Genomic DNA, 11,083 nt, shown 5'->3' on the forward strand with positions numbered 1-11,083 from the left:
GACCCTGAGATCATGACCTGAGCTGAAATGAAGAGTTGGACACTCAACCTACTGAGCCACCCAGGTGCCTCTGTTTCTGTCTTAAAACTCCTTGTCTTTTTCATAATTTGTTGCTTCATGCTTGTTTTTAATCCTGTTTTATTTCTTTAAACATAGTAAGTATCCCTACTTTCTAGGTCTGTAATCTAGTAAGTGAAAATTTCTCAGGCCTGATCTCGGTTATTTGGTTGGCTGGTTAGTTCTTTCCATCTTTACTCATGTCTTGTTTCTTTGTGTGCTCTGTAATGAGAGTGGCCTCCTGTCCCTTTGAACTTTTTCTTTGAGATTTATTTTGAAGATATATTTTGCTAGAATGAATTGAATGATTTTCAACTACTAGACACATATGGATACTAATAACCCAGAGCCAACTTAAACTAAAATTTCTGGCTTGAGGTGTTTTGGACTTTTGTTTTTGGTGTTATGTTTGTTTTAACACATGGGCACCTTACATGTATCTAACTTGGGTTATATGTTACCAGAACATATTTGCCTTGTCCTTTACTGGGCAGGTGGATAGGTTTATTTCTAGCTTACCTTCTTATTGCAGGTGTGACCCTTTGAGATTCTCATTTTTGCCGTGTGTCCTAGCCTTGATAATGGCCTCTAGGCTTTGGCTCTTGTCCCTTTGACTCTGTACCACAATCACAAAGGAAACGTTGATTTCCTTTGTATCTGTCCCATAGGGCAGAGCAAGTGGGGCTCAAGGCTGGCTTACCTCTCTGAATTCCTCTTTCTCTCTCTTTAAATTTTTCTTTTAAGGATACTTTACTTTCTTGTTACCACAGATACAACTTTAAAATCTTGTTTCAGTGACGGTTTTTGGTAGAATTGTTGCAGATCGCTATTTTAATACAAGAAAAACAAGTATTAAAGTTTTGCGCCCCAAATCCCAATTTCTCAGAAGGATATAAACAGACAAGTAGAGGGCTTCCTCCTTTCTGTCATTTATTTGTCAGACCAGTTGGTTAGTGGTGAATTCCTGTTAAGTGTTTTTTGGTTTTGCTTCATAACCCCCCCCCCCCCCCCCCCCACCAAGATGAGCTCTAGAGGAGAGCCTGGGTAGCTAAGTTGGTTAAGCATCCAACTTTTGATTTCAGCTCAGGTCATGATCTCATGGTTTGTGGGATTGAGCCCTGTGTTGGGCTCTGTGCTGACAGTGCAGAACCTGCTTGGAATTCTTTCCCTCCCTGTCTCTCTGCCCCTTCCCTGCTTGTGCTGTCTCTATCTCAAAGTAAATAAATAAAATTATATATTAAAAAGTTGAACTCTAGAAGTTATGGTTTTATTACTCTGCAGGATATCAGTCTTGCATTTCAATTAGCATTCTTCTATCCTTTAAGGCACCTTAAAATCCTTTGATTTTTCTAGTTCTTTTTGAACCAGCCTCACCATCTTGCTGGTTCCCACATTAATGTAGTAAATAAATATTTGACATTGTTGACTTTATCTGGGTGAAGCGATGTTTATATCTTTTTGAAAATCATGGTTTGGCATTAGAGATTTGTGGAACGTGATAATACTCCTCAAAAAACATCCTAGAAATTCATGGCAGGAGTAAATTTACCCACTTGGGTAAAAAGTCTGCGTTTCCTACACCCTGTGTCTGTCCCTGGGTTGGGGGAAGGGACAGTGACTATGATGAGAGATAGGGTATGCCTTGAGCGAGGACGACTTAGTGTCCAGCCCCCCAGGCCTTCATCCTTCTCTCCTGTCTGCAGAACCCCTAATTTTAGTCAGTGGATCTAAATGACATGTGGTGGGAGGGGGTGTACAGCCTTTTCAAAGCACCCAAACCGAAATATCTACAGGTCAAACTTTTACCCAGATGGACCTCTTCCTAAAGTTTAATTATACTGCATTATGATCCTAGAGGAGTCGCTATTGCTTTTGTCAGTCTTAGCAAAGATCCTTTCCTAGGAAGGAGATGGGGAGGAATCAGAATGAAACTGTACATACATATGTGCATATATATGTATGTAGTATATATGTTGTCAGAGTCCTAGCGGGAAGACAGACACCAGAGAGCACGCTGTAATTTTTTTTTTTTTTTTTAAAGAAGTTAATACCAGAAATAGGTTAAATAACTGATGGAAAGACTGAGAAACCACATAAGAAGAAGTGAGGACCTGATTGGCAGCAGTGAGAAGTTGCTCCACCCCTGGGCTGGAGGGGGAGGACGAGAACTCTGTTCATGAAGCTAACGGGGGCTGGCCGGCATTGAGCCTACAAAATGAGCCCCTTTGAAACTAGATCAGAACAGCAGAAAGGGAAGAAGGGGAAGGAGAAGAAAGGGGTCAAGCATCTGTACATTATTTAGTGGGGCAGAGAATAGGTCAGTAAGTGTTAAATTCTCATTTCTTCCAGGTTTTAGTTTCATTTATCTTACTACTAGGAGATAAAAATAAGTATTTTCATGATATGCTACAGGACTTGGATCTGGGCATAAACTTTCTAAGAATACAAAGGGCTGTCCTGCTCTGGATTTGTTGAAACTTACTTCTATTTGAAGATTGTCCGTTTAGTCCAGATAAATAAATTGTCACTAGCTCAGCTCCCACATTGACTTCAATACTTTCTCAATACCTCACTTTTACTTTGCCTCCCAAAGATCTTCTTTTTCTGTTTAGTACTTATCCCTCAATTAGATTAAAAAAGAGACCTTTTACTCTTTATTTTATTTTCTCTAACAGCTGTCCTGTTTCACACAGAAACATGCAAATGACTGGTTTTGAAGAGATGCGGATACATCCCTTTTTGCCCTTGAGTTCTGAACATGTTAAAGTAGATAACAGAAGTGAGCTTAGGAATAACCTCTGGACTCCTGGAAAGGCCAAGTTGCAGAGCACAACTGGGACTTTTGAAGGTGAAATGTACTTCATCCCAGTGAATCAAACTTCCCACACTCTCCTCAGTAGAAAGAATAGACAACTGTAGGCCAGGGTCAGGATCCCTTCCCCACTTTCTCTAATTTGATAAATCAGTCCTTCTGGGTGGTGGTGAATGGGGGGGGGGGAGGGGTGGTGGGGAAATCTCCAAATAATGAGATGGAGGGAGTGACTGGAAGTAATCCCTAATATTCTTTTCTGGGGAACATAGGAGAAGGCCTCTTTAGTAGAACCGAGAGGAGGAGGATAGTAAATGTTCTCACTAATATGCTTCAGTTTATTTTTATTGCCTGACATGTTTTAGAATTTTAAAATAAGACATGAGATACAAAATTTCTTTTTAAAAATAAGCCTTAGAAAAAAGTTTGGGAATTAACAATATGTATAGGTGTATGGTGTTATTAATAGTGGTAGTTTCTCAAGTGGGCAGGAAGGGTAAAGATTTTCCTGGGTGGTCTACATTCTTCTATTTCTTCTGTCTTGTCTTTCCTTTTTTTTTCCCCCCTCCTCTAGTGATGCCAGGAGGCCACGTAATACAGATGGTTCTGTTTTCCTTCCTGTGCTGTTTTAATAAGGTAGCCACTAGGTCCTTGTGGTTATTTAAACTAATGAAGCCGGGGTGGGGGTAAGCATTTCAGGTGCTCAAGAGGCACTTGTGGCTAGTGGCTAGCAAATTGAACCGCACACAGAAACCATTTATGTCACCGTAAAAAAAATTCTATTAGACATTGCTGCTTAAACACCTTGGTTCTTCTGGTTAGCTGCTTGCTTCTTGGACATAAATACTGCATGACGATTATATCCTCAAAGTTAAGTTCAGGACTATGGGAAAATATAAAGGACTTGAAGTCTGAAAGATTAAAAGATTTTTAAAACCTCCAAGGATGAGTGAGCATTTGTATCAAGAGAATCCCAAAAAGAAACGAGCGATCCATGAGAGGCTGCCTTTAGCGGGGAGTTCTGTCTTGGATAAGGCAAAGGGAATGGGCTTTGCACCAGCTGTTAAGGGGTAGAAACGGAGAGGAGGGGTGTGTCTGACAGGCAGTGCAAAAGGTGTGGTCCACGACAGCCTTCAGTGTGACTGCCTGTAGCTAGGATGAGGGAATCGGCAATATGGCACATCGTGAAAGTCACAGGAACATCCCCTTTGGTATGCTAAAAATACCCATTGGATTCATGTTTATTTTACAGAACTTTTCTCAGGGAGATGTACTTTTACCTCTACAAAGCATTTTTTCTAGGTTGTTTTCAATAGAAAGTCACCAAGTCTAGGTAAGATGTTAATATTCTTTATTTCTGTATTTAGACGATACCATATATCTTAGGATATACCTTGTATTATTTATGTCTAAATTAACATTCAGTATCCATTACTTTTATGACTCTTAATATTGCTTATTAAAGAAATATTTGTTGAAAATGCCCTCTAATTTTAGGTCATTTTGAAGTCCTTTCCAAAGTGTTTTAAAAGAATGAAATATTAATGCAAAATGCCCTGAAAGAAAATATTAATGTTTATAAATGAGTACTAACCTGATATTTTAAAGGGCATGCCAATACTTTCCACTGCTTTCCCAGTCCTACCAAAGCTGGAGTAATTTCTCTGAGAAATCTCCGAGAAGACTTCATGTTCCCCGCTGGCGGGAGACTTCGTCCTTTGTGTATTGTCATTCATACTACAGTTTGGTTTTGGCTTATAGCTGTTTTAAAATATGTCATAATTATTTGGTTTCAAAGTTAACTCTATCTGTGTCTGAAAAGCTTTGACTTTGAATGCAAGGTTAACAATAAAAGTACAGTGCATTGGAAATATAGTAATTGCTTTTAACTGAGAAATATGTATTTTCTGTACACGATGAATAACAGCTGTGTAGCTCAATTTATACTTGACCTGAAAGGCCCTAGAAGTAAAATCCTCCCCATCTACTTGATAATATATATCTCCTAGTCTATTTAAAATAAAATATAAATTGCTGTTTGAATAGTGAAGATTAATTTTCAAAAATTCATATGTAAAGTCTGTCACAATTAACACAGGGTCTCAAATCTTCCTTTTTAAAATAGAGTAGTTTGATATTCAGGCATAAGAGAAAGAATTGTGACTGAAAACTAATTATGGGAAAAGATTAGATTACTGTTTAAAAGACAACAGAAGATAGTGTTATAACAATTTGGGAAAAGTGCTGCTCTTAAACGTGTACAGCTTCTCCTGACCGTAGAAGTGAAATACAAGAAACTTTGCCTTTCAGTTGCTTTGTCTGTGTCCTCAGAGAACGTAAGCCTTATATGTTCACATTTGTAACCGTTACCAGCATCATGTTATTTAATGAATACTTTGGTTTCTTTGGCGAAGATGAATGTCTTCAGTGGAAAAATTATTGCATTGCAGACCCTAAACCCCCCTATTATTTAGTAGCCTACATATGAAGGGTCTGTGTAGTTTCTTCCTGAGACTAATTTTTTGGCCTCGTTACCAACGTTTTAAAAGTATTGCTTGGTGAGTTAAGCAAAGAACTTAAAATATGATTTTTGTCTTGGTATTCCTCGCTGTCTCTATACCTAAAAAAGTACATAACTACAGTTGACCTTTGAACAACACACATTTGAATTATTTTTATTAATACAGTACCGTCCTGCAAATATATTTTCTCTTAGAATTTCTCACCATTTTGTAAAGCTTACTTTATAGTAAGAATAAATACACTGTATAACACATATACAACGTATGTGTTAATTAGCTGGTTATGTTATTGGTAAGACTTCTGGCCAACTGTGGGCTATTAGGAACTAAATTTTTGGGGCATCAAATGTTTATTATACTGGATTTTCCACTGTGTCGGGGGGAATTGGCACCCCTAACACCCACAGTGTTCAAAGGTCAGCTGTCTACATAAGGCCTAAATACATAGGTGAAATATATTGGCAATAGAAGGAAATTTTAATTTTTATGATTCAGAAAAACTTGTGAAATAAAACTGAATTTTATCATCCATATTGGCCATGGATTTCTAGGTCTTTTGTTATGGGACAATCAATAAATGTAAGAAACTCATAGTCTTCTAAGTTTTCATACGTTAAACATCTTTCATATGTTAACATTCATAAAAGATAAACACATTAGGGTTAGATCCACTGAGGTCACTTGGACTGCCTCTACAGAGCTAGAGAGAAAGTAGGCTCATTTGAGCAGAAGTTCAGTAGAACTTTGTACAGCAAATGTTCTTGGTCTGTGCTTTTCAGTATTCAAAACATGACTGTTGAGCACTTGAAGCATGCTTAATGTGACTAAGAAATGCAATTTAAGCTTAAATTCGCATGTCACTAGAGGCTGCTCTTTTGGACAATAATTTGAGATCAAGTCTTGTGATGATATTCTTTGTGCACTTGTTTTGAGCCTTTGCATTCTTGAGTCTGAAGATAAGGCATCTCTGCTGTGGTGTGGCATTCTGAGGAGGAGCCCAGAATATTATTAATTAATTAATTGTTGTTGAGGAACTGTCACATGGACTCGGAAGATCAGGGTGCATGTTAAATGGAGTTGAATAATGAAAAGAGAATAGGGAAGTTAAAACATGAAATAATATGAAATGCATGAGCTGCCACCAGTCAGTTTTTAGGGTAGGGGGTCCGGTGGTTTGAGTTTCTTCACGCGCCTCTCTGTTGGAAAACTCATAGAGGTGTAAAGGCTTCTCCCTGGCTTCAGCTTGCTGAGATCACATTTGGAGAGAAACGTTGAACACATAGAGTAAGTGATACCACCAGCTCTTTAAGTGTGTAGTATGGATAAAATGCCACTAGAGTACGGCAGAGGATGTATTAGTTAATCTACTCATGCAACCAGAATTCTCAGGTGCTGTGCTAGGTATCACGGGAATGAGGCATCTAGGGGTGAGACCTAGAAAATATATAACAGAAGATACCAGTTCAGTTAAGAAAAAATCAGGGACTGAGAATAGTGCATAGAGCACTTTTAGATACAAGCTCGTCAGCGGAAGTCTTTGAGGTAGTAAAGATTAAGAGACTAAGAAGACAGGGAATTAGTTAAGAGAAGCTTAGGCTTTGCTTCAGGGCCAGGAAGCACCTCTCGGGCAGCAGAGACCCTGAGGTGAGGAAAGTGGAGAGTGGCAGGAGAGTGGAGGGAGGGAGTCGAATCCCAGAGGCCATGGAGCCATCAGAGAGGTGGACAGTGGCCAGGTCATGAGAGACCTTAAGGGTGACTTGGGGGGAGACATAAGATTTTTTTAAATAAGTATGAGGCTGTTAACGAGATTTACATGGCAAATGACGTATTTCTTACGTTCAATTATTTTTGAAAGAGAGAGAGACAGAGAGAGACAGGAAGAGAGGGAGACACAGAATCCGCAGCAGGCTCCAGGTTCTGAGCTGTCAGAGCCACCAGGCACCCCATGGAAATCACGTATTTCTAAGTTTACCTTTTAAAAGGAACTGCTTTGGGGACAGTGTACTGAAGGGAGGATAGAGTGGACAGGGAGATCAGAAAGGAGGCTATGGCCTAGTCACAGGAGTGATGAGCATGGCTTGGATGAGGACTGTAGTAGTGGTGGGGCGATGAGAGGGTGGGTTTTGCAGATAAACTGGAGGTACAAACTGTAGGACCTGTTGACAGATCGGCTGTGGTGTGTGACTGAAGTGGAGGAATCAATAATGACATCTAGATTTTGTGACCTGACGAAAGTAGTGCCATTAACAGCGATAGAGGAAGATGGTTTTTTTACTTGTTTCATACATTTTGTGGAAAACAAAAATGTTTGTTTTAACCACGTTAAGTTTGATATGTTTGAGTTTCACAGTTGGAGATATGAACAAGCAAGCAGCTGGATAATGGAGTCTGGAGCTCAGTGGAGACATGTGGAGATGCCTACCTACTGTTGATATGTAGACTGTACATAAAGCACTGAGAATAGTTGAGAGTCCAGGTGGGGGGTGCAGGGGGGGGAGAGAGAGAGAGAAAGAAAAGGAAGGAAGGAAGGAGGGAAGGAAGGAAGGAAGGAAGGAAGGAAGGAAGGAAGGAAGGAAGATACAGTAAAACACTCAGTAGAAGCCCTGGGGAACTCCAGCAGTTATCCATGGTCTAGAAAGGCTAGAGAAACCAGAAAAACAGACTGAACAGTGGTCATTTGGGAGGAGGAGAACCCAGAAAGGCTGGTTTCCTGAGCCTAAGAGAGGAAGAGAGTTTCAGTAGGGTCAAGTGGCAAACCACATGAATGCTCCTGAGACCTGGGGCAAGATGTTACTGCCAGAATGAGCAAGAGGAGCGTTCTTGGTGACCTTCGAGGAAAGCAGTTTTGTGGAGTCTGGGTGGCAGAAGCCAGATGAAGTGAGATGGAATAAATGGATGGTAAAGAATGGATGGTGAAGAAGTACTTCTTGTACTAACCATTCTTCAGAGGCAATTGAGACATTATGCTGTAAAAAAGAAACGGACAGTAACTGGAGAGAGATCTGGGGCCAAGTGGGTAAGACCCAGTAAGCAAATGGAGAAACTTAGATGAACTAGAGTTCAAAGAAGACAGAAACTTGCATTGGCTCTTGAAAGGTGAAATAGTTTCGTTTGTAACTGAAGAGGCAGCTCTGTGGAGGGGAGCATTATGAGTGAAGGTAGTAATGAACTTGACAGAATGAGGAGCAGATGATAGACTTAATAATGAAGTTTATGGGACTAGTATTGGGCAATAGTAGCAAGTACTTCGGGTGAAAACAGATGGTGGAAGACCTGCACTATAATGGGTTCTTTCCCCCCTCGCATATTGGTTGTCAAATTAGTCTGTTTAAGATGAAAAATTCATTAATGCTTTCCTGAAGTAATGATATTTTGATTTGATACCAAGAAACTCCTTTACTCCTATTTAATACTTTCCAAAAGATTTTTTTTTTCTGCAATGTTTCTTTTAATAGTGGACTAAAGTTTTGATTAGAGCACATGCCAGTATATGTTATTTCAACTCTATAGTTCTTTTACTGTCTTTTCACTTAAAGATCAAGAGCTCATGTTTCTTATTGGTGATTTGTGTTACATCACTGCAGTTCATCTGGTTTTCTTTTTGTGCTATTTGGACTACTTTTTCTAGATAGTTTATACCTTTCAATATGTTACTGCTAGAAAGTAACTAAGAGAATAGACTACTTAGTTTGTTATTCTACTGTCTCATCTAATATTAGAAGTGAGAATAAGTGACTGGTTTTAAATATATAATTTCTTTAAAAGTCAGTTCTTAGAAAATATATGTATTAATGTTTGCATTTTGAATTTTGGTAGATTTTTAAATCAGATCATTATTTAGTTACTGCATTCCCTGTATAATTTAGTGTAATTTTTGTGGATGCCCATCAGTTGGGATGGAGGTGTATGTTTGTTTTGTCCTATAGGGCATGTTAATTGCTTTGTGCTCCTCTACTCCCCCCCCCCCCCGCCCCGCCCCCTGCCGGTTCATTGTAAGTATATAGTCACCTTGCTAAGAGTAGGTGAAAATGAAAGCTAAAATAAGCTATAATTATATTCAGCATTGGTGATATATTACTCTGACCGAGGAATGTAAATTGGATTTGCATATTACACAGTATTAAAGCTGACCTTCTAAGGTTAAGGTATAAAATTCGTTACTTTGTCACATGTGACCAGTGATATTTTTTTCCCCCTTTCAGGATGTTTCTTATATTGATTTTGAGCAAAATAACTTTGTGTTTCCCTAGGTGTTTATGTAAGATTATTCTTGGAGGTAATTAAAAATTTTTCTTACTACAAAAAGTAGGAGTTCATTATAAGAAAATAGATAAAACACAAGCAAAATGAAGAAACAAATGTGTAATATCACCTACTTAAAAAGGCACTATATGGAAGTGTGTGTGTGTCTACTGAAGAAGTCCTTTTGTTTGATGCTATTGGTTTCTAGGGCTAACACAGGGAATGATAAATGATTTACATATGTCCTAAACATTCTTTGGATTCAAAAGATTGAACATTTTTTTTTTCCTCTATACTTTTGATGAGGAGGTCAGAGTAGCACCTACTCTACTTCTGAGTAGAAATAGATGATTATACAAACCACATCCATGATGCACTCTCTTCCTCATATTGGTATTTTAAGGTGGAACAGAAATGTAGAGGCTCTTATAAAGTATACAGAATTCTTTTGTAAAGTCTTTTTGATGTCTCTCAATAGTAAACACTTGTGTTCATGTCTACTTCTCTGGCATTTTTTAAAATGCCATTTAAAAAAACTTTTTCAAAGCATTAGGCTTGGTTTTCATAGAAATAGCAGCTTCTTTGGCAGTGATTTGTCTGTTTATGTAATTTTTATTAAATTAATTACAGTAATAGGTACACCTGGCAAAAACAGATTTGGAAACACACCTCCCCTCCCATTGGTTCTAATGGGGGTTACGTGAGCATAACAAGGCAGTCCTACTTCTCCCTGCCAGGGAGGTACCATGGAGGCTAGGTGGGGAGCTCAGACACCCATCCATGTCCAGCAATAACAAGAAGCCTCTTTCTGAGGTATCAGCAGAGGCCAATTGGAGAGCACGGACTCGTGTGTTCACCTGGCGGTATTGAGGGGATGCCTGTCCTCCTTCCTCCACCTGAGCTGTATCATAGGAAGCCAGCTAAAAAAACAAGAGGTTGAAATAAAATCCGAAGTATCATAACATAATAACCTGTTTCCAGGTTTCAATATAGAAAACCTGTCAAAATAAAAAGGAGGAAGGTTTCAAACTGAGTGCAAAGAGACCTTTACTAATAGACGACAACAATGAGTTGTCAGAGATATTTGGACATTCTAATAAAGATGTTCAAAGGAGCCATCCTAAAGATGTTTTAATGAGCAAGTATGAATATGCTGAAAGAAAAAAAAAAATAGTCTCCGTAAAGAAATAGAAGAAACTTTATTCTTTTTAAAAGATCAAATAGAAATTTTGGAATTGAAGACTACAATAACTGAAATGAAAAACTTACTGGAGGGGCACAACAACAAAATGCGAGGATGAGAGGAAAGAATTGGTGAACTGCAGTATAGAATAATAGAAAATACCCAATCTGAACAGAGAGGAAATGAAAAACAAAACCAAAACAGAGCCTCCGGCAACTGTGGCACTATAATAAAAGATTTAACATTTTGTTATCCAAATCCTAGGAGGAT

General features: G+C 38.7%; 1 protein-coding gene across 5 annotated transcripts in view; it reads left to right on the top strand.

The window, feature by feature from the left end:
* The window catches only part of DIAPH3 (diaphanous related formin 3), a 516,220-nt gene that overhangs the window by 117,676 nt on the left and 387,461 nt on the right, over positions 1-11,083 (top strand). The window lies entirely within an intron of this gene.

This window comes from Panthera onca, chromosome A1, assembly GCF_046562875.1.
Source record: "Panthera onca isolate mPanOnc1 chromosome A1, mPanOnc1 haplotype 2, whole genome shotgun sequence".
NCBI lineage: Eukaryota > Metazoa > Chordata > Mammalia > Carnivora > Felidae > Panthera > Panthera onca.